Source organism: Macrotis lagotis, chromosome X, assembly GCF_037893015.1.
Source record: "Macrotis lagotis isolate mMagLag1 chromosome X, bilby.v1.9.chrom.fasta, whole genome shotgun sequence".
NCBI classification, from domain to species: domain Eukaryota; kingdom Metazoa; phylum Chordata; class Mammalia; order Peramelemorphia; family Peramelidae; genus Macrotis; species Macrotis lagotis.
This window is the reverse complement of record NC_133666.1, coordinates 363,303,680-363,331,169: the sequence shown is the minus strand read 5'-3', so window position 1 is coordinate 363,331,169 and position 27,490 is coordinate 363,303,680. Positions and strand designations below refer to the sequence as shown.

Below are 27,490 nucleotides of genomic sequence, written 5' to 3'. Positions count from 1 at the left end.
TAAAAGTTATGATGCCCTAAAGTATCTATGGTACTTCTCAACTGCTCAGTGCTGATGAAGTTACATTGATTACATATAAGGACATAACCCAGGAGAGATTGGTTGAACACTTCTCTAAGTGTTTGCAGTAGATTGTCATTAATCAATGCTAAAGCCATTTATTGTATATTTCAGATTGAAGTCAACGCCTCTCCAGTCAAGCTTCCAAAAGAAGAAGAGGTTTTGAATGCTATTAAGCTCTTCTGTGGCAGCGTGCCTGGTGCTGTTTCTATTCCAGCTGAGATTTACAAGGTGGGGGTTCACTGCTTATACAAAAAGTGACTGAAATTTCCTGAGTTATATGATGAGGAAGTTATCCACTGAGTTGAAGAGTGCCTCCATTGTCCATCTCTATAATGGAAAAGGAAATGTTGTTTTTTGATAATTGTAGAAGGATCTCTTAGACATTGCAGATAAGATTCTTTCTAGAGTCCTCCTTTCACTTTGTGTGGGATAAAAATCCACTTTAAAAAAATAGAGAGACTCCTCTAAGCAAAAAAAAAATTATTTTGGCTTTCTCAAGAAAAAGGCACACTCCAAGTCTCACAAAGGTAGTAAAGATCAAGGAGTTGCACCAAATTGACTGTCAAGCAAGATTATTTGGCCTAAGGGGATCCCTCCTCATCCCTATCACCCCTCTCTGTGGACTCACTGATTAGTCTTCAGAGTTATAGTTTTATATGTGAAAATCTACCCCAGCAACAAAGAAAAGAATGAAGTTTTATAAAATATTACCTCACTATCCAGATGGTGAGAATAACCTTCAGGATTAAAACTATTTTTTTGAAGTAATATAACTTGTCTTGGAACACAAGGTTTAGGAACAGCCTAATCATCAAAGAAGAGAAGGCTTACTAACTTCTTTGGAATGCAATGTTTTTCCTCATGGGAAAAAGTCTACTGTCCTTCTAGTAGTTAGTAAAAGTAGTCCTATCAAAAGGAGAGTCAGGCACCAATTTGGAATTCAAGGGGTTTTCTTCTAGAAATAGTTTAAAAATACTAATTTGTTCTTTATTTAATATTTCTTAGCCCTGAGAGGATTTCACTAGGAATATTAACCCTGAAATGGTTTTATTGGGAATAATCCACTCAACTTGGAGGATGGTCATCTACTCAAGAGCCAATGTGACTTCAGAAAGTGCTATGGTGTTTGCTGCCCGACAACTTTCAGAAATTCCAAGAACAGAAGAGAGGTCTGTAAACAACATTCATCAATCTGACCAAAGGCCTTTGATAGTATCATTTGGGAAGATGGTTTGAAAAATTGCTTGCTTGGATAAATTCACTCTATCAGACATCAATTTCATTATGGCAGGTTTATATAGGTCCTGGATAACAGAAGAAACTCTTGTGATTTCAGTTACTAGCTCCTGAATTTTTTGGCATGATATTTTCAGTAATATTTCTGGACATCTTCAAAGAGGATGGAAATGGCAGCAAGAATGGCTACCACACTGATGATAACTTATTTAACTTGAAAAGGTGAAATGCCTTCAGATGAATTTGCATTTAATGTACCCTCTGAGGCTGAGATGCAGCTAAGTATGGATCATTTTTTTTCCCCTACTGCTTTTGCTAATTATGGTTTATCAACACCAAGAATACAGAGAATCTCCATCAGGCATAGAATCATGAGATATATAGTATAAAGAAAAATTTTGAATAGTGTGGATAATTTCACTTTCATTGCTAGTATACTTTCCAAGAATATATACATGTATATAATAAGCTAGCCTAGTGTTTGGGCTACAAGTATGAGAGAGAAGATATTAAGTTCTTACCAAACTGAAAGCTTGTAGAGCTGACCTCATTGAATGGACTTTATTGTTGTAACCTTGTAAAACCTGGACAATCTACTAGAATCATGCCAGGAAACTGAATTACTTTCATTTGAATTGTCTTAAGATGATTTTGAAGATTACCTGGTAAGATAAGATACTGGACTTTAAGCTCCATACTTTTTTTTTTGCAAGGCAACTAGGAGTGTCATTTTTTTTTTCAGGGCAATGGGGTTAAGTGGCTTGCCCAAGGCCACACAGCTAGGTAATTATTAAGTGTCTGAGGTCAAATTTGAACTCAGGTACTCCTGACTCCAGGGCTGGTGCTTTATCCACTGTGACACTTAGTGGCCCCCTAAGTTCCTTTCTTTGAACTTGTCACAGCAACTGAATTGGGGAGATCTAACAGAGACAGCTACTGTTCTTTTAAAATAAGGAAATAACCAGACAGAATCTCTGACTCAAGAAGGTAAGGAAAGGTTTAAATTTTAATTCATAACTTGCTGCAAAAGTTCACAGGTTAGTACAAAAAGTTCCCAATTAGATTCTTTAAAAAGTCAAAGAAAGGGTGGCTAGTTGGAAGAGTGGATAGAACACTGGTCCTGGAGTCAGGAGTACCTGAGTTCAAATTTGACCTCAGACACTTAATAATTACCTAGCTGTGTGGCCTTGGGCAAGCCACTTAATCCCATTGCCTTGCAAAAACTAAAAAATAAAAGGCAAAGAATGTGAGGGTTTTTTTTAGGTTTTTGCAAGTGACTTGCCAAAGGTCACATGACTAGGTGATTAGTAAGTGTCTGAGGCCAGATGTATTTGTACTGAGGACATCCTGACGCCAGGGCCAGTGCTGTATTCACTGCACCACCTAACTATCCCAAGAAAGTAAGTTTTTAAGAAGAGTAAGTTTAAGCAAAGAAGAAACAGCTACAAGCTAGGCTGGGGAGAACTGCAAAGAGAGGTAAGAGGGAAAATGATAAACATCCACAAGATGATGACTGAACCTAGATCATCATAAATCCAGCAGCATGGAGGAGAAAGGTGGGAGACTTTGGGGGATCATTTCCCCCAAAGCTGGGCTGCCCTCCAAAGGAAGTCAATAAAAAGCAGTATGGAAGGGCAACAGGGGCCAGAGAATTTGCTGTGATTAGCAGAAGTTAAAGGAAAGAAAAACTAAAGTCAAGGCAGGACATCACTGATCCTTAAGCATTAAAGGAAGCTATAAAAACCCCAAACAACCTAGACCTAAACCTCTATGAGCAGATAAGCAGAAAAGAAAATTATAGGAGAGAGAGAGAGGAGCATGAGAAGGATGAGCCATCAGGGTATAAGCAGTAAGGGAGAGTAATAGAGCCAGGAGAATTTGGGGTATTATGCACAGGTAGAGTGGACTGCTCTCCAATGGAAGTCAAGCAAGTAGGAGATATATAGTAAAACAAGCATAGGGAATTGAGAGATTACTTAAGGAATAATGCTCCCCCAGATTGGGCTACCATTCAAAGAAAGAAGATCCATGAGGAGATAAATAGTAAAGAAGGGCATGGAGACTAGGAAATCAAGCTCACCCTGGAGGAGTACTAGTTTGATTGGAAGACCAGCAACTCAACTGAGGAGTGATCAAGCTTTTAAGGAGAATATAGGAAGACAAAGGTGGGGGTGTGTAATTCAGAGAGAAGAATAGATCAAAGTGCAAAGATAAGGCAATTACAGATATACAGATGAGGCGTGGCTGTTCAAACTCTTAATCCCTTTAGGCTAAGGCTTGGATCCAACAGGTTTTTTTGTTTGTTGTTTGTTTTATTGATTTTACTATTGGGTCAGGGATTTACCTGGAGTGCTTGTTTGGAAGGGGCCTGGTACTTTCCTAAAAGTTCATTAACATCATCTCATAGGTAGGCCAATGAGATGGGACTGGTGGTCAGTGCATAGAGAACATATTAATTATAGAACATTTCTCTTAACACTTTCCCTACTTCAAACTGAACTACCAAGCATTCACAAACTCTATTGTAGAAAGCATAGTTCCAATTAGATAACAACATTGTTTGATTGTTATTGTATTTTGCCTAAAAGACTGTTTTACAGAGAACCCACACAAGAAAAGAGTTCTCATAGAGGTCAGAAGAAATGATACAAAGACACTCATGGCTTTGGTAACAAATTTTGGAATAGATTTGAGAAATAAAAGAAACTGGCACAAGGATACTCATTATAGTTTGCCTGCATCAAATTTAAAGTTGTGCTCTATGAGAAAGGTAGTAGTTCTTAAGAAATGTGAGATGGGAAAATTTAGAGATATCTCCAAATATTTATATCAACTATCTATTCCCAACTTGTCATAGAGCATTCATTCTGTACTTATATTGTTCTGATTAGGGACAGTTGAACAACACAGGATCTCTTCCTTCCTTCCTTCCTTCCTTCCTTCCTTCCTTCCTTCCTTCCTTCCTTCCTTCCTTCCTTCCTTCCTTCCTTCCTTCCTTCTTTCCTTCCTTCCTTCCTCCCTCCCTTCCCTTCCCTTCCTTTTTTCTTTCCTTCTTCCTTCTTTCTTTTCTTCATCCCTCCCTTCCTCCTTTTATTCTTTTTCCATCTTTATTTTTCTCTTCTTTTCTTTTCTTCCCATACCTATGGATGCACTGCTCAAAGACCTGGCAAGATTTCTTGGAATTTACAGGTCCCAAATCAATTTGACTCTTCTTGATTGGTCAGCAATGGATCTCAGACTAAACTACTTAGTCATTCATTGGTACCTGATTGGCTAAGAGTGAAAGTAAATAGCAATTGTTTCTATTTTAACCAGAAACCTGGAGGGTTTTACACTCTCAGATTGATACTTTTTATTTTTTGGATTATACAAAACAGACTTTTTGCATCTTTTCTTTCTTATCTGTCTTCAAAATTGAGAAACCTCCTGGTTTGTCTATTTATATTTTTTTTGGAAGGGATCATTCTTGATTTCTTTTCCTCTTCTCTCTTTTACCTAACCTTAATCCCAGGGTAGTTAGGTGGTACAGTGGTTAGAGCACTGGTCCTAGAGTTAAGAGAACTGGTGTTCAAATATGAACTCAGGCATTTGACACTTACTAATTATGTGACCTTGGTCAAGTCCCTTAACCCTGTTTACCTTACAACCAGGACAATCTCCAGTCCTGATTTATATCTTGGTTACTGGACCCTATGGCTCTGAAGGAGAAAAGGTGGTAATAATGCACAGCACCCTCTCATTCAAATCCAGTTCATGTATATGCTTTGGTATCATTTCCATGATATCATGATCTTCCAGAATGAAGGACAAAGGACAAAAACAATAACCTTAATCCCTGGATGGAAGTCATGGTTTTCTTTGAAAATGAAGAATTAACATAGTAATAGTTAAATCATTGTATTGATGAGAAAAGCTATTTCAGTCACAAATGGTCATCCTATACTATAACATTGCTGTCACTTTGTACAGAGTACATTTCACTTTGTATTAACATTTGTAAGAGTTTTCTAAGAGCATCCTGCTCATAATTTCTTATAGCAAAATAGCATTTCATCATAATCATACACCACAATTTGTTCAGCCATTCTTCACCTGATAAGCATCCCCTCAATTTCCAACTCTTTGCGAAAAGAAAAGAGCTGCTACAAATGTCATTGTACATATGGGTCCTTTTCCTTTAATTTTTCATCTTTTTAAGGATACAGAACTAGTGGTGGCATTGCTAAGTCAAAGGGCATGCATAGTTTCAAATTGTTCTGCACAATTGTTGAATCATTTCAGAATTCTACCACTATTACATTAATTTGTCATCTTACCTTCATCATCTTTTACATGTCATTTTCCTTTTCTGTCTTATTAACCAATATAAAAGATATATGGTAATGCTTCAGAATTATAATTTGTATTTGTCTAATCAATAGTGAGCTAGTACATTTTTATTTGACTAAAGCTAGTATAGATAACCTTATCTGAAAACTGTTCATAAACTTTGATCATTAATTACAGATTGGCTCTTAGTTTTATAAATTTGACTCAGTTCTCTATAATTTTTAGAAATGAGGTCAGAAAAACTTATTTAAAATTTTTTTTCACAATTCCAATTGCTAAATGTATTTATTTTCCTACAACCTATCCCCCTTTCAGTTTATTTTATTCTCTCCTTTTATCTTGTTTCTTTTAAAAAGTTTTGATTTTGACTATCCCCTCCCCCAATTACCCTCCCTTTCATCACCCCCCTCTTTATTTATCCCCTTCCCTTCTTCTTTTCTGTACTCATGAGTAAAGTTCACTCCCTCTCTCTGACCTCCTCCTTTTCCCCAGTAAAGTTTTTTCATGCCTCTTTTACATGAGAAAATTTGTCTAATTGGACCTCTCCCTTTTCCTTTCTTCCTATACATTCCCCTCTCACCTCCTTAACCTTATTTTTTAGATATCATCTCTTCACATTCAACTCACACCTGTGCTCTCTTGGTTTCTCTCCATCTATATCTCTCTGCCTCTGCTTCTATCCCTGTCTCTGTCTGCCTCTTTGTCTCTGCTTCTCTCTCTCTCTCTCTCTCTCTCTCTCTCTCTCTCTCTCTCTCTCTCTCTCTCTCTCTGTGTGTGTGTGTGTGTCTGTCTCTCTGTCTATATTTCTCTTTGCTCTGTTTCTCTCTGTCTCTCTTTCTTTCTTTCTACAAACACACACACACACACACACACAACTGCCCTAATGAGAACATTCTCATGAGTCAGTATCATTTTCCCAAGCAGTAATATAAATAGTTCAGCAACTTTCAATCCCTTATGATTTCCCTTTCTTGTGTACATTTTTAATGCTTATCTTGAATCTTGTATTTGAAGATCAACTTTTGTTGAACTCTGGTCTTTTCATGAGGAACATTTGAAAGTCCATTATTTCATTGAATGTTCATCTTTTCCCCTGAAATAGTATTTTCTTTACCTGGTAGTTATTTCTTATTTATAGTCCAAAGTCTTTTGCTTTCCAGAATATCATGCCCCAAGTCCTATGATCCTTTAATGTAGAAGCTACTATATCTTGTTTTATCCTGTGACTGCACGAGATTTACATTGTTCCTTTCTGACTGCCTGCAATATTTTTACCTTGATCTGGGAGCTCTGGAATTTGGCTATAATATTCCTGGGAGTTTTTATCTGGGATCTCTTTTAGGAGGTAATCAATGGATTCTTTCGATTTGTATTTTACTCCAGGTTTTAGAATATCAGGGCAATTTTCCTTTATAATTTCTTGGAAAATGACATCTAGACTTTCCTTCTTTCTTTCTTTCTTTCTTTCTTTCTTTCTTTCTTTCTTTCTTTCTTTCTTTCTTTCTTTCTTTCTTTCTTGATCATAGCATTGAGGTAGTATAATAATTTTTAAATGAGCTCTCTTGGATCTATATTCCTAGTCAGGTGTTTTTCCAATGAGCTATTTCAGATTGTTTTCTATTTTTTTCCTCATTCTTTTGGTTTGGTTTGGTTTCTTAACTTCTCATAAAGTCATTAGATTCCATTGGCTCATTTCTAATTTTTAAGGAATTATTTTCTTCAGTGAGCTTTTGTACTTTCTTTTTTCAATTGGTCAATTCAACTTTTTCAGGAGTTCCCCTCCCCCTTCTTTGAATTTTTGTGTCTGTCCATTTGACCATTTCTGCTTTTTAAGACATCTCATTGGAATTTTGGACCTCTTTTAACATTCAGTCTAGTCTGTTTTTAAGGTGATATATTCTTCAGTATTATTGTATATATATTTGTTGTGCATGTGTGTGTGTCTCCTTTACTAAGCTGCTGACTCATTTTTCATGATTTTCTTGCATAATTCTTTTTCTCTTCCCAATATTTACTCTACCTCTCATACTTGATTTTCAAAATCCTTTTTGAGTTCTTCAATGTCCCAAGGCCAATTTATATTTTTCTTGAATCCTTTGGATTTAGGAGTTTATCCTTTTGAGTCTGTCTGTGTGTGTGTGTGTGTGTGTGTGTGTGTGTGTGTGTGTGTCTGTGTCTGTGTGTCTGTGTTTGAACTTCCTTATCACTGTAGTAGCTTTCAATGGTCAGATTTTTTTTTATTGTTTGCTCATTTTCCCAACTTATGCCTGGATTTTTAACTTTGTTAAAGTAGCACTCTGCTTCCAGGTTTGAAGCTACACTGTCCTAAGGTTCTGGGATTTTATGTAGCTGTTTTAAAATATGCTTCTGAAGACCTATATGCTTTCAGTTATTTCAAGGTGGTATGATCTAAAGAGAGGTTTTTCTGTCTTCTGACCTATGCTCTAGTATTTGAGTGACTACACTCTTTTCTGCCCTGGCATTGTGAAGAGGTCCCTACTCTCTTGTGGCTCCAAGCTTTGGTGTGCTATTGCTCTTCCTTGTGCTGAGAGTGGCACCCAGGACTGTGAATAGGATCCAATGAGGGCAAAACAGCAGAGTCCTGCCTCAACACTTGCAAAGAGACTCCTATAATCTCCAATTGACACATTTTCCTATCCCTTTTCCATTTGTGGACTGAGAGCTCAGAGAGCAGAATAACTACCTTGCCCACTCACACTTTCTAGGGTCAGTCCATACTGTGTGGCCTTTGCAACACTGTGCTACTCATTCTCCCCATTGCACCAGACCTTTCTGCTGATTTTCCAGGTTGCCTTTGACTGGAATATTGTTTCATTCTACTTTTGGTGACTTATATCACTCTAGGGTTTGCTTAGAATTGTTATTTAAATGTATTTAGAGGGGTTTGTGGGAGAGCTTGACTGAGTCTCTGTCTTTACACTGTAATCTTGACTCTAACACCCCTCCCTATTTTTTTAATCATTTTAGCTAAGAGTTAATTAATATTGCTCTTTTCAAAGAGCCAAGTTTTGGTTTTGTTGATCAATTTTGTTGGGGGGGGTTTGGGTAGCAATAAATTTATAGTTATTTTTTAATCTCATTTTCAAAATAATTGTGACATGGCCTCCCTTATAATAAGACATTGAAAATGTCATGTTGTACTTTATTTTGAGCTTCATTTGTTAATTTTTTAGGCTTTAGTTCCAGAATCAGTTAATTTATTCTTTATCTATTTTGTCAGTGTACATCCAAGGAGATTTGTTTTTAGCTTTCCCCTTTCCAAATTGATTTAGTTGTCATGACAAAAATTTTGGTATTTAATTAAATTATTATTATTATTCTATTTCCCACAATTATTTGCTATTTTTATTTTTATAAAAAATTTGTTTTTTCACCTACTCATTGTTCAGAATGTTATTATTGGGTCCATTTAGGAATACATCTTTTGTTGTTGTTCCTTGCATTACCTAATTAAATTTATTGCTTTAGGGTTGTATTAATCAGACAGTCAAAAGGATACAAAATAATAATAAAATTCATTTGGAAGCACAAACTATTCAGAAATTCCAAGGAAAATGGTGGGAGGAATGAGCAACTTTGTGAGAGTAGCTTTTCAAGATTTTGAAATTATATTACTAAGTAGTAACTTCAAAACTATTTTGGTGCTAATTAAAAAAGGAAATAGAAGTAAATTATTGGAAAAGTTAAGGCAAGGATAGAAAAAAAGTGAAATCATCAATTTGGTGTTTATAAAAATTGTTGAGAAAATAGGATATTGGATTGGTAGAAATTGGAAATAGAAGCAATTCCTATAACACAATCCGCAAAAAGATGAAAAAATGCATTCTCTCCCTGAAATTCTAAAACACAGCTAAATTCATAGTTATGGTAAAGGTGAAGAGTCTCAAGGAAACAGTTGATGGAGACAGTTACAATAAAAAATGAAATAAATGATTTCAGTGACATGAAACTGAAAACATTTCCACTCCCTTCTAAGAGAAAGCTTGAATATTTGTTCCATAATAGTTTTAAAATTTTATATCTTAAAGCATACACATCTTTTTTTGTATATATATTGCTGGTCCAACCTTTCTTTCTAGCTATGTTTTTTAAAGTTCATTTACATGTCTTCATATAGCACATAAGAAGAATGGTAAAAATAGATAAAGAACTGTTCTTGAAGGGAAGTTATTATTCCATATTCTGTTTTTAAGAAGATTGGCTTTTGCTACACCTTGCCTGATCCTCACTAAATATTGCAAGGAGTTTTTTTGGATAATTCAAGTCCTGTAGGAGGACTATTGCATTTTCAGCAGCATATGATTGTTGTACATGTAGAGTGTATGATCTATTTGAATGTTTTATGTATTTTCTGTTACTAGTCATTGGCTACTATGAGTTATTTTTTTCTCCTTTGCATTTTATGTGGTGGTAAAATCAACTGCCCTACTCTTTGGTTTACTTATAAACTTAAATGCATGTACAAGAACTTGAACCTGGTTTATTTGGCTTTAATTATAGAAACCTAGATATAAGCTATGTCAAAATGATGTTAAATTGACAATCATTATATAGACATTAAATTAAAATTAAATATTTTCCTAGTTTTTTCTTCTTTGTGAATTTTGATTTTTGAGTTGACTGGCAGCAAAATTAAAAATCTTGATTTTTTTGAAACGTCATCTGACAGTTTCTTCAAGTACCTTATTTTAATTTCATTAGGGTCCTAATTAAAGCATGTTCATTATTTTTGAAGAAAGTATAGAGTTTTGTTTTCTTATTCATTTTGTAATTCTCTTTTGTTTTACTCACAAATCTAATCCATTCACATATAAAGTTATAATTGATATTTTTTCAATTTTTCTCATTTTTTCTTTAGTGTAAAATTTTCCCTTTCTCCCAAATGAAAATATTTGTATATTGGTTATTAATATTGGATATCATTAGTTATTAATAATGAATAAAATATTTCATTGTAAAGAGGATTTTTCTTTGCTTTGAATTTGAAGTCAGTTTGTTCTTTTATATATGATTAATTAATGCTGTAAAAATGTATCATACACAGGTATTCTATGTTTCAAATGGAGAAGAGTTCCTAAACTGGAGTTTGTAAATTTGTTTTTCTTAATAATTTTTGAAAATTATATTTTACTCTTTGAGTCTGAATCCAAAGTCCACTGTTTTCACCAAACTTCCAAAATATTCCAAGATACAATAAAAGATTAACCTCTTATCTAGAGCATGATTTTAATATCACTTAAGACATAAAACCGATCTTCACATTGCTAAGTTACCTTTATGATAAATTTTTCTACAAAATTTACCCCCAAAGGGTACTGTTTTGTCTCAAAAATCATGGCATCATGACTAAACAATGTACTGGATTACTTCAGCTTGATAACCTCTACTAAGAGAATTAATTAAAATATATATTGTCCTGTCACTTAGTTTGTGAGATTTTGAAATTAATAAAAGCATCACTATAACTTGTACAAATAATAGAATTAGCAACAATGCCATTTTATTAAAAAATTGAATATTGAGTGAGCAATTATATTGATCTTTACATTAAATTAGTAACCCATTACCATTTAATAAATTATATTATCCTAGATTAGTTATCAAATGCTAGCATGAATCATCTTTTTGTTCATTACAGTAGGCATTTAATTCAAAAATAAAGTTGCTGATTTCACCAGTCTTTTATGTAAAAACTCTTAAAAGTTTATGTGTTTTGTCTCCATTAGATGGTTTCATTTATCAATATTACCTGCTAATCCAGAAATTCTTTCATAGAACACAAATAAATTAAACTATTTTTGTCAAAATTAATTATTGTGAAATGTTTTTTAAATACCAACAAAATTTAATATTCTTACAAGGAGCTAAAATGCATGTTTCCTGTCAGGTGTAGTGTGGTTTATTTCTCTCTTTATAGGATGAATTCTTCCCACAAGAACCAGAAAGATGTTTGTCATTACTTAAAAAATTAAAGAACATGATCACCAGCAGGTTATTTTTTATTCTCAGCCTATGTGATTTGATTAAATTTTCATAATTCTATCAATAGGAGCTGGGATATATTGGTTAGAAATGAATGCTCTATTCAAGTCTGGGAGAATGAGCTTTACATGAAGTACTGTAATTACATTGATAAACAGCCTTGTGGTCATGTTTCAGTCTTTTTCAAAAAAGAAAATGACTGCATTTATAAGAGTAGGAATGATGACAATAATGCACAGACAGATGGTGTGCTATATCTTACTCTAGTAAACAATCTAAAAAGAAAGGAGAGAAACCATAATTTTCTGTCTTATTCCATCTCAATTGTTTTTATAAGACTTGAAAATAGAAATGAAAATAAAAAACATATTTAATCAAATTAAATAAATAATGGTGTACATTAAATATGAATACTTTAACAATTTTGACAATGGATCACATAGGTTTCTTGATGTACTATTTTTTAAAATTATTTTATTAAGTATATCCAAATTACATGTAAATTTTTTGACAATTACTTTTATACTTTAGAGATCCTAATTCTCTCCCTCTTCCCCTCTTCTTTTTAAAAATTTATTTATTTTTGAATTTTACAATTTTCCCTTAATATCACTTCCCTCCCCCAACCCCCACAGAAGGCAATCTGATAGTCTTTACATTGTTTCCATGCTATATGTTGATCCAAACTGAATGTGTTGAGAGAGAAATCATATACTAAAGGAAAAATAAAGTATAGGAGATAGAAAAAATAACATAATAAGATAATTTTTTTTAATTAAAAGCTATAGTCTTTCTCTTTGTTCAAACTCCACAATTCTTTCTCTGGATACTGATGGTACTCTCCATCATAGGCATCCCCAAATTGTCCCTGATTGTTGCACTGATGAAATGAGTGATTCCATTAAGATTGATCATCAACCCCATGTTGCTGTTATTGGGTATAATGTTCATCTGGTTGTACTCATCTTGCTTAGCATCAGTTCATGCAAATCCTTCCAGGCTTCTCTGAATTCCCATCTCACCTGTTTTCTTATAGAACAATAGTGTTCCATATGTTGGTGTACTGTTTTTTAAAAATTAAATTATATAGTAAGTTCCACTAAAATAAGTAGTTAATGCAAGAGACACTGAAAAGATAAAAGATCATTATTTTCAATCTTAATAATATGAATGAAGGGAAACAATTTTCACAAATGAATAATTTCATTTCATATTGGTTTGTGTTGCAATGTGGTATGTAAAGCAACTTTTTTTATAAATTGAAAGTAACAATTTGTGGTCGTTGTTTAAACTTCACAGTTCTTTCTCTGGATACAATTTGTATTCTCTGTCACAGATACTCTAAAATTGACCTTGATTATTGCAGTGATGGAGTGAGCAGGTCCATTGATGTTGATCATCACCTCCATGTTAGAGGGTACAATATGAAGAAACAAATTCTTGTACCTTTCTGACACAAACTACATCTCTTGTTTTAAAAAATTTTTAAAGATTTTATTTGAGTTTTGAGTTTTACAATTTTGATTTCAATCTTACTTCCCTCTTCCCTCCCATTGAAAGCAATCTCTCAGTCTTTATTTTATTTCCAAGTTGTACATTGGTCCAAATTGTTATGAGAGATCACATCCTTGAGGAAGAAACAAAAAGTATAAGAGATAACAAGATCAGACAATCAGATGTCTGTTTTTTCCTAAATTAAAAGGAATAGTGCTTGAAAGTTGTTCAAACTCCATGACTCTTTATCTGGATACCGATGGTATTCTCCATTGCAGACAGACCCAAATTGTCCCTGGTTGTTGTGCTGATGGAATGAGCAAGTCCTTCAAGGTTGAACATCACTCCCATGTTGCTGATAAGGAGTACAGTATTTTTCTGGTTCTGCTCATCTCACATAGCATCAGTTCATGCAAATCCCTCCGGGCTTCCCTGAATTCCCATCCCTCCTTTTTTTTAATAGAATAGTGTTCCGTGACATACATACACCACAATTTTTAAGCCATTCCCCAAATGAAGGACATTTATTTGATTTCTGATTCTTTGGCAATACAAACAGAGCTGCTATGAATATTTTTGTACAAGTGATGTTTTTACCCTTTTTCATCATCTCTTCAGGTTATAGGCCCAGTAGTGGTACTGCTGGATCAAAGGGTATGCTCATTTTTGTTGCCCTTTCGGCTTAGTTCCAAATTTCTGTCCAGAAAGGTTGGATGAGTTCATAGCTCCACCAACAGTGTAATAGTGTCCCAGATTTCCCACAACCCTTCCAACAATGATCATTATCCTTTCTGGTCACATTGACCAGTCTAAGAGGTGTGAGGTGGTACCTCAGAGAAGCTTTAATTTGCATTTCTTTAATAATTTATGATTTAGAGCATTTTTTCATATGGCTATGGATTGCTTTGATCTCCTCATCTGTGAATTGCCTTTGAATATCCTTTGACCATTTGTCAATTGGGGAATGGATTTTTATTTTAAAAATATGACTCAGTTCTCTGTATATTTTAGAAATGAGTCTTTTGTCAGAATCATTAGTTGTAAAGATTGTTTCCCAATTTACTACATTTCTTTTGATCTTGGTTACAGTGGTTTTATCTGTGCAAAAGCTTTTTAATTTAATGGAATCGAAATCATCTAATTGGTTTTTGGTGATATTCTCCATCTTTTCCTTACTCATGAACTGCTCCCCTTTCCATAGATCTGACAGGTAAACTAGTCCTTGATCTTCTAATTTGCTTATAGTATTGTTTTTTTATGTCTAAATCCTGTAACCATTTGGATCTTATCTTGGTAAAGGGTGTGAGGTGTTGGTCTAATCTAAGTTTCTTCCATACTAATTTCCAATTTTCCCAGCAGTTTTTATCAAAGTGAGAGTTTTTATCCCAATAGCTGGACTCTTTGGGTTTATCAAACAGCAGATTACTATAATCATCTCCTTTGCACCTAGTCTATTCCACTGGTCCACCACTCTACTTCTTAGCCAATATCAAACAGTTTTGAAGCCTGATGTTTTATAATATAATTTTAGATCAGGTAGGGCTAAGCCCCCATCTTTTGCACTTTTTTTTCCATTAAATTCCTGGAAATGCTTGACTTTTTATTTGTCCATATGAATTTACTTACAAGTTTTTCTAATTCATTAAAGTAATTTCTTGGAATTTTGATTGGTAGGGCACTTAACAGGTAGTTTAGTTTTGGCAGAATTGTCATTTTTATTATGTTAACTCTACCTATCCATGAGCAGTTAATATTTGCCCAGTTATTTAAATCTGATTTAATTTGTGTGAGAAGTGTTTTACAATTGTTTTCAAAAAGTTTCTGAGTCCGTCTTGGCAAATAGACTCCCAAGTATTTTATATGTCTGAGGTTATTTTGAATGAGATTTCTCTTTCTAGCTCCTTCTGCTGTATCTTGCTAGACATGTATAGAAAGTTGAAGATTTATGAGGGTTTATTTTTTAAATTTATTTTTATTAAAGATATTGAGTTTTACAATTTTCCCCCCAATCTTGCTTCGCTCCCCCCACCCCCACCCCCACCCCCGGAAAGCACTCTGTCAGTCTTTGCTTTGTTTCCATGTTGTACCTTGATCCAAACTGGGTGTGATGAGAGAGAAATCATATCCTTAGAGAAGAGAAGTCCCAGAGGTAACAAGATCAGACAATAAGATATCTGTTTTTCACCCTAAATTAAAGGGAATAGTCCTTGCACTTTGTTCAAATTCCACAGCTCCTTATCTGGATACAGATGGCACTCTCCTTTGCAGACAGCCCCAAATTGTCCCTGGTTGTTGCACTGATGGAATGAGCAAGTCCTTCAAGATTGAACATCACTCCCATGTTGCTGTTAGCATGTACAGTGTTCTTCTGGTTTTTCTCATCTCACTGAGCATCAGTTCATGCAAATCCCTCCAGGCTTCCCTGAAATCCCATCCCTCCTGGTTTCTAATAGAACAATAGTGTTCCATGATATACGTATAGCACAGTTTGCTAAGCCATTCCCCAAATGAAGGACATTTACTTGATTTCCAGTTCTTTGCCACCACAAACAGGGCTGCTATGAATATTTTTGTACAAGTGATGTTTTTACCCTTTTTCATCATCTCTTTAGGGTATAGACCCAGTAGTGGTATTGCTGGGTCAAAGAGTATGCACATTTTTATTGCCCTTTGGGCATAGTTCCAAATAGCTTTCCAGGAAGGGTTGGATGAGTTCACAGCTCCACCAGCAGTTTAGTAGTGTCCCAGATTTCCCACAACCCTTCCAACAATGATCATTATCCTTCCTGGTCATATTGGCCAATCTGAGATGTGTGAGGTGGTACCTCAGAGAAGCTTTAATTTGCATTTCTCTAATAATTAATGATTTAGAGCATTTTTTCATATGACTCTGGATTGCTTTGATCTCCTCATCTGTGAATTGCCTTTGCATATCCTTTGACCATTTGTCAATTGGGGAATGGATTTTTGTTTTTAAAATATGACTCAGTTTTCTGTATATTTTAGAAATGAGTCCTTTGTCAGAATCATTAGTTGTAAAGCTCGTTTCCCAATTTACTAAATTTCTTTTGATCTTGTTATATTGGTTTTATCTGTGCAAAAGCTTTTTAATTTAATGTAATCAAAATCATCTAATTGGTTTTTGGTGATGTTCTCCAACTCTTCCTTAGTCATAAACTGCTCCCCTTTCCATAGATCTGACAGGTAAACTAGTCCTTGATCTTCTAATTTGCTTATAGTATTGTCTTTATGTCTAAATCCTGTAACCATTTGGATCTTATCTTGGTAAAGGGTGTGAGGTGCTGGTCTAATCTAAGCTTCTTCCATACTAACTTCAAATTATCCTAGCAATTTTTATCAAAGAGGGAGTTTTTATCCCAATGGCTGGACTCTTTGGGTTTATCAAACAGCAGATTACTATAATCATCTCCTGCTTTTGCACTTAGTCTATGAGGGTTTATTTTATACTCTGCAACTTTGATAAAATTGCTGATTGTTTCCTGTAGTTTTTTGGATGTTTTCGTGGGATTCTCTGGGTATACCATCATGTCATCTGCAAAGAGTGAGAGTTTTGTCTCTTCCTTCCCAATTCTAATTCCTTCAATTTCTTTTTCTTCTCTAATTGCTGAAGCTAACATTTCTAATATGATATTCAATGGTAGTGGTGGTGGTGGGCACAATTGTTTCTCCCCTGATCTTATTAGGAATGCCTCTAGCCTCTCTCCATTGAATATAATGGTTTCAAATAAATATTGCTAATTATTCTAAGGAACAGTCCATTTATTCCTACACTCTCTCATGTTTTTAGTAGGAATGGAATCCTATATTTTGTCAAAAACTTTTCCAGCATCTTTTGATATGATCATATAATTTCTTATATGTTTGTTGTTGATATAATTGATTATACTAACAGTTTTCCTGATATTGAACCAACCCTGCATTCCTGGGATAAATCCTACTTGATCATAATGTATTATCCCAGTGATAACTTGTTGTAATTGTTTTGCTAAGATTTTATTTAAGATTTTAAGATGTTTGCATTTTTATTCATTAGGGAGATAGGTCTATAATTTTCTTTCTGTTTTAACTCTTCCTTGTTTAGGTATCAGCACCATACTGGTTTAATAGAAAGAGTTAAGCAGAGTTCCATCTATCCCTATTTTTCCAAAGAGTTTATATAGAATTGGAACCAGTTGTTCCTTAAATGACAAACTACATATCTTAAGAAAAGGTATATATATATATATATATATATATATATATATATATATATATATATATATATACACACACACACACCTATAATGCCAAAGGCAACCATCTTTAAAGGCCAGAAATTACAAATGTATGAAAAGCTGTTTCCTTATTGGGATGTCCTCATTTGAAAGAAATCAGAGATCCCTTGCAGTTTTCCCTTTGGTATCATCTTTCCTATTAACTATATTACAATTGTGGCACTTTAAGAAGTCTAATTCAGTCACTTTTACTATTTTGGTTTCTTTAGGGCCATCTCTATTTCCTTATTAATTTCATCCATTAGAGTGAAAATTTAGCTTAAAATGAAAAGAATATGGTGATTGTGAGAAGAAACTTGGTTAAATACAAATGTGGGAGGTTAAATTTATCTTAATTTAATTTCATCTCGTTAGAATAAGACAGTTCTGCATTTTCAAGATGTTTTTGGATGTAATCTTTCTTGGTATTCATTCAAGCTTTATATGATCATTATGTTAACTTATTGTCTATTCCTGTGCCAATCATTGATAAAAGTTTTGGAGACAATCAGAATAAGGACATATTTTTGTAACATCTGATTAAAGATCTCTCCACAGTTTGTGTGATGCATTAATCACAGCTTTTTTTGGCTGGGTGATCAGTCAAATATTTCCAAAGCTACTAAACTACATTCTATTTCAGGTCACATTTCTCAAGCTTCTGCACAGGAATATATATGACATTGTCAAAAGCTTTACTAAAGGCCAAGTGTACAATATTCGCCATTTCCATGATCTATCAGTCTAGTAACCCCAGTAAAATGTCAGGTCAAGTCAGTTGAACATTTCTTGCTGGAAATCACTGAAGAATTTTGACAAGAAGTAATTACAAAGACACACATATGTATATATATATATATATATATATATATATATATATATATATGTAAATATCTGTAACATGGCAGAAAGAAGTCAGAAAGTTGTCTGAGCTTTCTCCAGTTTTCCTTAGAAATAATGTTAAATCAAGCTTCTAAATAGATTATGGAAGAACAAAACCTACAAAAAATGGAGTGAAACAATTTTCAGTAAAATTATGTCTCATTTGGATAAAAGGGAAATGCAGCCCAGAGGGAAACGCTTAGCCACAGCATATATCAGAAACAAGACCCCTTGGTTCTGGCTCAGCAGACTAGTGGAACAACAGGCAATCTATGAGACCTATTACAGCCACAGGTCAGAAGGCAACTACCATACCTGGAAGCCTGACCCAACAGATGCAACTAGAGTGAGTCACCCCAATACAGTGTGCAAACTACCAGCAAGTAAGCCCCTGTACAGAAAGTCAGTGATCAGGCCTGTGGCCCCCAAATAAGGAGGTTGGTTCAATGGCCCCTGTGACCCAGGAACAAAGCTCAACTTTAAAAATCAAGTACAGAATAAAAGAGCCCTGACCATAGAAAGCTACTTTAGTAAAAGACATGATCAAAACATAAACTCAAAAAAAAAAAAAAAAGAAAGTCATGTCAAAATGCCTAGATGTGAAATCTTAAAGAGGAATATAAATTGGTCTGAAGTTCAAAAAATCTTTTTGGGAGAGCTCAAAAAGAATTTTAAAAATAAAGTGCTGAGTGAAACAAGACTGGCAAATGAAGGCCAGTTTACTGAAGTTGGAACTGGATACACATTTTTCTGGAGTGTTGCAGTGAAAGACAACACTGTGAAGCTAGGGTAGGTTTTGCAATTAAAAGTTATCTAGTCAACAATCTTGAATACTTGCCAAGAGAAGTGAATGATAGGCTTATGACAATGAGATTGGCACTTGCAGGGAAATGCCAGGCAACTATCATTAGAATCCATGGCCTCACCATGATGAACCCTGATGAAGTCAAAGAAAAATATCATGAGGACCTAGAGATCTTCATCATCAATGTACCAAAAGAAGACAAACATAATTCTGTGTGACTTTAATGCCAGAGTAGACTGAGATCACCAGACATGGCAGGGACTCTGTGGGAGAAATGGAGTTGGAAACATAACAATGGTCACTTAACTACTGAAAGCTTGTGTATCTCATGACCTCATCACAAACACTGTCTTCTGTTAATCTTAATGGAATAAAATGTCCTGGAAGAACCCTCTCAGCAAACATTGGTATCTAATAAACTATATGATTATAAGGAGAAGAGATAGACAGAATGTGAGGGTAGTGAAGGCAATATGTGGTGCAGTCATAGTGTGACTATAGACTTATCCTCTCCAAGTTAAATATTCCCATTCAACTGAAGTGGTGACCCTAAGGCAAAATGACTACCAGAAGAAGCAATTTGAAGAGATTAGAGTGTTTCTCTGAGCAGGAACATTTTTTGCCAACTTGGAGGGAAACTTGACTCAGCACACAGTTGATAACAGTTGAGCAGAAAAGAAGTGAGCAGCACTGTATTTGGTCATCTGGATCAGAATACTCACAGACATTGACTGGTTTGATGCAAATGATGGGCAAATATAAAATTTCTAAATGAAAAATGAGAACTCCACAGGGTTTACTGGCTGGATAGTTCATCCACTGCTAAGAATACAGCATTTAATTCCATGAAAAGTAAGTAAAGGATTCTTGGCTCAGTAAGATGGCAGGTGAAATTCAGTTTTATGCAAAGATCAACAATTCAAAATGGTTTTATTGATACTCTTAAGATTATTTATGGGACAAAAACATATGGAGTATCTCAGGTACTCTGTACTTATGGTGTCACATTGATTAGTAATAGAGACATGAGTCAGTAGCTATAAGCTGAATAGACTATCATCAATCAATGCAGAAGACATTCACCATCTACCTCAAGTTGAAGTCAATTGGTCCTAGCTGAAGTTCCAGTTCAGAAAAAGGTTTTGAATGCCATTAGGCTCTTTTTGTGTGACAAAGCATCTCATAATGATTGTATTTCAGTAGAATCTTCAAAGTGAAGGGTACATTGTTCATATAAAAACTGACTGAAATTTTCTAGGTTATCCCTCAAGAATTTAAGGATAGTTCCATTGTCCATCTCTATAAAGGTAAAAGGAATAGATTGTCCTGTCACAATAACAGGTGTTTCTTTCTGAGTCATTGCTGGCAATATTCTTGACAGAGCCCTCCTTAATTAGCTGATTCTTCACCTGGAAGATCGTCACCTACCTGAGAACCAGTGTGGTTTCAAAGAAGGTCAAAGAATAGTCAATATGATGTTTGCTATCATACTCCTCCAGGAAAAATGCCAGGAGAAGATCAGAGGTCTGTATACAATGTTTGTAGATCTAACCAAGGCCTTTGATGCTTTCAGCCATGAGGGTTTATGGAAAATTATGTCAAGGTTGCCCAGAGAAGTTCATCAGTATTATACAATTTCCTGATGATATACTTATCCTGGTTCTGGATAGTGGAGGGTGCCCTTAAGATTTCCAGGTCATCGAGGGGGTGGAGCCAAGATGGCAACATGAAGGGATCGAGTTTTAGGAGCTCTCTGATAAAAACTCATAAACTAAGGACTCTAACTAAACTTTCGAGAGACAGAACCCACAAAGGGACCCAGTGAGGCAGTTCTCCTACTCAAGGTAACCTGGAAAAGAGCAGAAAGGCTCTGCTCCCCGGGGTCAGAGGGGTGGCCCGCCAGAGGGATGGCCCACCAAAGCTAAAGAACTTCAGCCTCCCAGAGGCAGCCCCAGGGCTCTGGGAGCTGCGGCTCACAGCAGCGGGGGAGTCTCCTGAGCTGCACCCCGGGGAGCACCTGCACAAAGTGGGGGAACAGCAGGGACCTCTGCCAGAGTGAGCACGTGGAGCCCAGCCCTCAGGGCACACAACAAGCAGCTTGGTCTTTCTGCAGCCCAAATCCAGGAAACAGAAGCAGGCAGAGCTGGTAAGCAGGAGCCCCCAAGGCATGAGCCCATTGAGATGAGGGAGGGGAGTGAAGAGAGAGAGATTGCTGAGCTCTGTCCTCTGCCTCTGGAACAGGACTCTGGGGCTCTGATCACATTCAGATCCTGATCCCAGTCTAGGCTCCCCCATAGAACAACAAGGCCACCCCACCTCACCCCATGGCAGAGGGAGGCGCTTATGGTCATTCACAGACCAGGAGGAAGGACAGAGCCTCACGCACTGAGACCCTTGTGGGAGTGTCCCAAAAGCTCAGGAAGCACCCAAAAAAAACAGGCTTAGGCTGGGAAAATGAACAAGCAAAGAAACAAGTGGAAGACCGTTGAGAAATATTTTGCAAATGAGCCCAAGAAGGATCAAAATACTCAGTCTGAAGATGAGGAAGCACAACCTCCTACATCTAAAGACTCTAAGAAAAACAGAAATTGGGCTCAGGATATGATAGAGCTCAAAAAAGACTTTGAAAATCAAATGAGGGAGTTGGAAGAAAAACTGGAAAAGAAAGGAGAGAGATGCAGGAAAAACATGAAAATGAAGTCAGCAGCTTAGTCAAGGAAATCCAAAAAAATGCTGAAGAAAATAGCATGCTAAAAAACAGCTTAGGTCAAATGGATAAAACAGTTCAAACAGTTATAGAGGAGAAGAATACTTTAAAAAGCAAAATTGGCCAGATGGAAAAAGAGATAAGAAAACTCTCTGAGGAGAACAAATGCTTCAGACAAAGAATAGAATTCAGGGAGATTGATGAATTTACCAGAAATCAGGAATCAATACTTCAAAACCAAAAAAATGAAAAATTAGAAGAAAATGTGAAATATCTCATTGAAAAAACAATTGATATGGAAAACAGACTTAGGAAAGATAATTTGAAAATTATTGGAATACCTGAAAGTCATGATCAGGAAAAGAGCCTTGACATCATTTTCAAAGAATTATACTGGAAAATTGCCCTGATATTCTAAAAGCAGAGGGCAAAATAGAATTGGAGAGAATCCACCGATCCCCCTGAGAAAGAGATCCCAAAAAACCAACCCCTAGGAATATTATAGCCAAGTTCCAGAACTCCCAAGTCAAAGAGAAAATATTACAAGCAGCCAGAAGGACACAGTTCAAATATCGTGGAGCTGCAGTCAGGATCACTCAGGACTTAGCAGCATCTACATTGGAAGCTCGTGGGGCTTGGAATACAATATACCGGAAGGCAAAAGAGCTTAGAATGCAGCCAAGAATGAACTACCCAGCAAGGCTGAATGTCCTCTTCCAGGGAAAAAGATGGACTTTCAATGAACCAGGGGAATTTCAAAGGTTCCTTTTGGAATGGCCAGAGCTGAACAGAAGGTTTGATCTTCAGATACAGGACTCAGGTGAAGCATGGAGATTGGAGGAGAGGGGGGAAATATGAGGGACTTAATGAGGATGAACTGCATGTATAGAAAAATGATACTGATAATATTCATATGAACCATCTCAGTTAATAGAGCAGGTAGAGGGAGCTTTTATAGTTGAAGCACAGGAGAAAGCTGAATTCAAAGATAAAATATGGTGTAAAAATGGAGTCAATAGGAAAAAAAGGGAAATGGAAAGGGAGAAAGAAAAAGGAGAGGGGGAATAGTCCAAGATATTTCACATAAGATTTTTTTTATTACAATGAGCTATTGCAATGATATGGAAGGGGGGAGGCAAGGGGGAATGAGGGAACCTTTGCTCTCATCAGAGATGGCTAGGAGAGGAAACAGCGAATATACTCAATGGGGTATAGACATCTGGAATAAGAAGGAGTGGGGAGTAGGGGGAACGGGTGGGGATGTGAATAAAGGAGGAGAGGATGGGCCATGGGGGGGACAGTGTTCAGATAAAACACATTTTCTTTTTTACTTCTTGCAAGGGGCTGAGATTGGATGGCCTTCCCAGGACCATAGGGCCAGGTGGATTCTGGGCCTAAGGGGTGGTATGGGGGCTCAGGGCTTCTTGGCCCCAGGACCAGGGATCTGTCTGCTGCGCCACTCAGCGACCCTACAGCAGAGTCAGAGTGAAAGGAGAGAGAAAATATAGTACATGGTAGTGGAGAAATAAGAAAGGAGGGAGTTGGGATCAGCAATGGCAATGTTGGAAAAATATGGAAGTAACTTTTGTGATGGATTTAGCATAAGGAATGTGATCCACTCACGACAGAGTTGGTGGTGTTGGAAGAAAGACTGAAGCACATTTTTTGTTATTATTATTTGGGGGAGGGTGCAGGGCAGGTGGGGCTGGGTGGCCTGCCTGGAGCCACATAGCAGAATGATCTCTGGGTGTCTGAGGCCGGTTTCAGACCCAGGTGCTCCTGGCTCAAGGGCCAATGCTCTGTCTGCCACCCAGCCACCCCTACTATTATTACTATTTTATTTTATTTTGGGTCTTTTTTTTTTCCTTTCTTCTTTTTGGTTTTTGCAGGGCAGTGGGGATTGGGTGGTTTGCATGTCACATGGCTTGGTGATTACTGGGTTTATGAGGCTGCATATGGACTCCGGTGCTCGTGGCTCTAGGGCTGGTGCTTTGTCCATTGTGCCACCTGGCCATACCTACAATTATTACTATTATTTTTTTTTAATTTTAATTTTTTTTCTCTCCCCTTTACTTTTTTGCCCAAGCAAGTCTATCTATATTCATGGGGGCGGGGCATTGTTTTTACTTGTAAACAAGTATATTTTATTAATGTAAAAAAAAGTTGTACGAAATGAGAATTAAAAAAATTAGAAAATTAAAAAAATAAAGAACTAAAAAAAATACACACACAAATAAATAAATAAAATTATGTGCAGATAAAAAAAAATTTCCAGGTCATCAATAGAGTGAAACAAAGCTGAGTCCTTTCTCCCATGCTTTTTCACATGATGTTTTCAGTCTTGTTATCAAATGCCTTCACTGAGGCATTAAGATTAACCACTGCATTGATGATATACTTTCTTTAACTTTAAAAAAGCTACATGTCAAGGCTAAAGTGGAGAGAGTATTTGATACATGATTTTCTATTTGCAGATGACTATATGGTCAATGCAGCTGCTAAAGTTGAGATTCAACAAAGTATGGATGGCTTAACAATTGACATCAAAGAAATACAGGTGCTTCATCAGATAGCACCACACCATCTGCATGTTGAACTTTTAGTGACAGTACATAAAGTTTTGAATACTGTGGATAATAATTTCACTGAACTTGTACTTTCCAGAGAGGTACATATTCATATGGAGGTTAACCAGCACATTGCTAGAACTAGCTCAATGTTTGGGAGACTCCAAAGAAAAGTATGGGAGAGAAGAGGTCTTAACACTGCCTACCAAACTGAAGGTCAATATAGCCATGGTGCCGACCTTATTGCTATATGCTTGGGAGACCTGGGTGTGTCAGGAAACTGAATTACTTTAATTTAAATTGGGTTTTTTGTTTTTTGCAAGGCAAATGGGGTTAAGTGGCTTGTCCAAGGCCACACAGCTAGGTAATTATTAAGTGTCTGAGACCAGATTTAAATCCAGGTACTCCTGACTCCAGGGCCAGTGCTTTATCCACTGCACCACCTAGCAACCCATCCGGCAGGAGAAGATACTAGACATTGAGTTCTTGTCTCAAGCTATACTACCAAGTTTTCAAATGTTATTACTGAGAGTGCAACTCCAATGGGTTGACAATACTGTTCAAATACCAAACTTAAGCTTGCCAAAAAGACTATTTTAGAAAGAATACATACATGACAAGTACTCTCAGGGGAATCAGAAGAAGCTGCAGTCTAAAGGTCTCTCTTAATAATTTTAGAATTTATTATGTAGCATGGGAGACACTGGCAGAGGATCCCCCAGCATGGTATATCCTCATTACAGAGGCTGCTGCATTCTCTAAGCAGGACAGAATTGAAACAGCTAAAAGGAAATGTGAGATGCATAAGTTTAGGGTTCATTTTGGTGTCATTTTGGTCTTTGATAGTGGTGTCATTTTTGTCTTTGATAACAATGCATAAGAACCAAACTACCAACCATAAATGTTAATTTTAGCAATAAAAGAAGAAAAAGATATTGAAGGATGAAAATAGGAAATGAATAAACAAAACTCCCATTCTTTGCAGATAGTACAATGATCTATTTAGAGAATCCTAAAGAAGCTACTAAAAAAGTATTTGAAACAACTTTGGTAAAGTTGCAGGATATAAAATAAACCCACATAAATCATCAGCTTTTCTACATTTAACAACAACACCCAGTAGCAAAATATATAGAAGTTCCACTTAAAATAAATATAGACAATGTAAAATATTTGGTAGTCTCTCTGTCAAGACAAACCTAGGTACTATATGAACACAATTGAAAAACTTTTCATGCAAATAAAGTCAGATCTAAAAATTGGAAGAGTATCAATTGATCATGAGTAGAGTGGGCTAATAAAGTAAAAATGACAGTTCTATCTAAATCAATTTACTTATTGCCATACCAATCTATGTACCAAAATATCATAGAGTTAGAAAAAAATAATAAGAAAATTAATCTAGAAAGAACAAGAGGTCAAGGATATCAAGGAAACTGAGAGAAAAATAACAAAGGAAGGTGATCTAGGTGTACTAGATTTGAAACTAACTTATAAAGGAGCAATCATCAAAACTATTTGATACTGGCTAAGAAATATACTGGATCAGTGGAATAGTTTAATTATACAAGATACTAATTATTAAGTAAATAACCACAGTAGTCTATTTTTTGGTTAAACCCTAAGAGTCCAACTTCTACGATAAGCACTCAATATTTGCCAAAAACTAGAAAATAGTACAGCAAAAACTAGGCATAGACAATCTCACACACTCTACCAAGATAAGTACAAAATTGGCACATGATTTAGATATAAAGGGTGATACCATAAACTAATTGTCAGAGCAAGAAATAGCTTATCAGATAAATGGAAAAGGGAAGAATTTATAATTAAAGAAGACATAGAAAATATTTTGAAATTCAAAATGAATAATTTTGATTACAGTATAATTTTAAAAAGTTTTTGCACAAACAAAATTTATGTAAGCAAGATTAAGAGGAAAGCAGAAAGCTGGGGAACAATTTTTTACAGTCAGCATTTCTGATAAAGGTTCCCATTTCTCAAATATAGAGATAACTGAGGAAAATTTAGAAGAATACACATCATTCACCAATTATTAATGGTCAATGTATATGAAGAAATAATTTTCATATGAAGAAATTAAAGCTTTTGTCATGTGAAAAATGTTCTAAAGCACTATTTAGTAGAGAAATGCAAATTAAAACAGTTCTGAGATGTCACCTTACACCTACAAGATTGACTATATGACAAAAAAGGAAAATCAAAAATATTGGAGATGTTTAAAATTGAAACACTAATGCACTGTTAGGAGAAATGGGTATTGATCCAACAATTTTGGAGTCCCATTTGAAACTATTGAAAAGGTCACCAAAATGTTCATATCCAAGTGATTAAAAAAAACAGTGAAAAGGAGCCACATACCTTTAAAAAATAATTATAGAAGTTTTTTTTTGTGATGGCAAAGAATTAAAAGTTGAAGAGACTCCCATCAATTTAGGAATGGCTGAACAAGTTGATGAATATGAATGTAATGGAATTCCATAAGAAATGATGATCAGGTGGATTTTAGAAAATCTTGGAAATACTTGCTGATGCTGAGTGAAATGAGCAGAACCTGGATAACTTTGTCCATAGTGACAGAACATTGTGTTAATGATCAACTATGATAGACTTAGCTCTTCTCAGCAGAACAATGATCCAAGACAATTCCAAAAATTGGACATGGATTACATTTTCAATCACAGTATGCTTTAACAGAGTTTATTGCATGAGCTTGTTATAGAGGAAAAACTCTATAATACTAGGATTAAAAATTGTCATTTGAGTACCTAGAGTAAGTGTGAAAAAAAAATACAATGCCTTGATGATGGGGCAACATAGAGTGATGTTAACATCAGGGAAAGGACAGAAATAAGAGATTCTTATGAAGTATAGAGGGCTTCAACTAATTCAATTTGTAGAGAAATGCCCTACTAAACTAAAAAGAAAAAATTAAAGATTAAAAACTGTGTTGAACATATAGACTTTGGTTACCATGGTGATCATTTATTAAATATAAAAGTTCTGCTAACCATAGATAGTTGGTGGATAGAGAGTCAGGCCTGGAGTTAACAAGCACCAGACACTTGCTATTAAATTCTTATGACTTAATCTCTTGTTTACATCAGTT

General features: G+C 35.6%; 1 pseudogene; it reads left to right on the top strand.

Moving 5' to 3' along the window:
• The first annotated feature begins 1,140 nt into the window (after positions 1-1,140).
• LOC141499126 (alpha-enolase-like) overlaps positions 1,141-27,490 on the top strand; it is a 43,579-nt pseudogene continuing 17,229 nt past the window's right edge.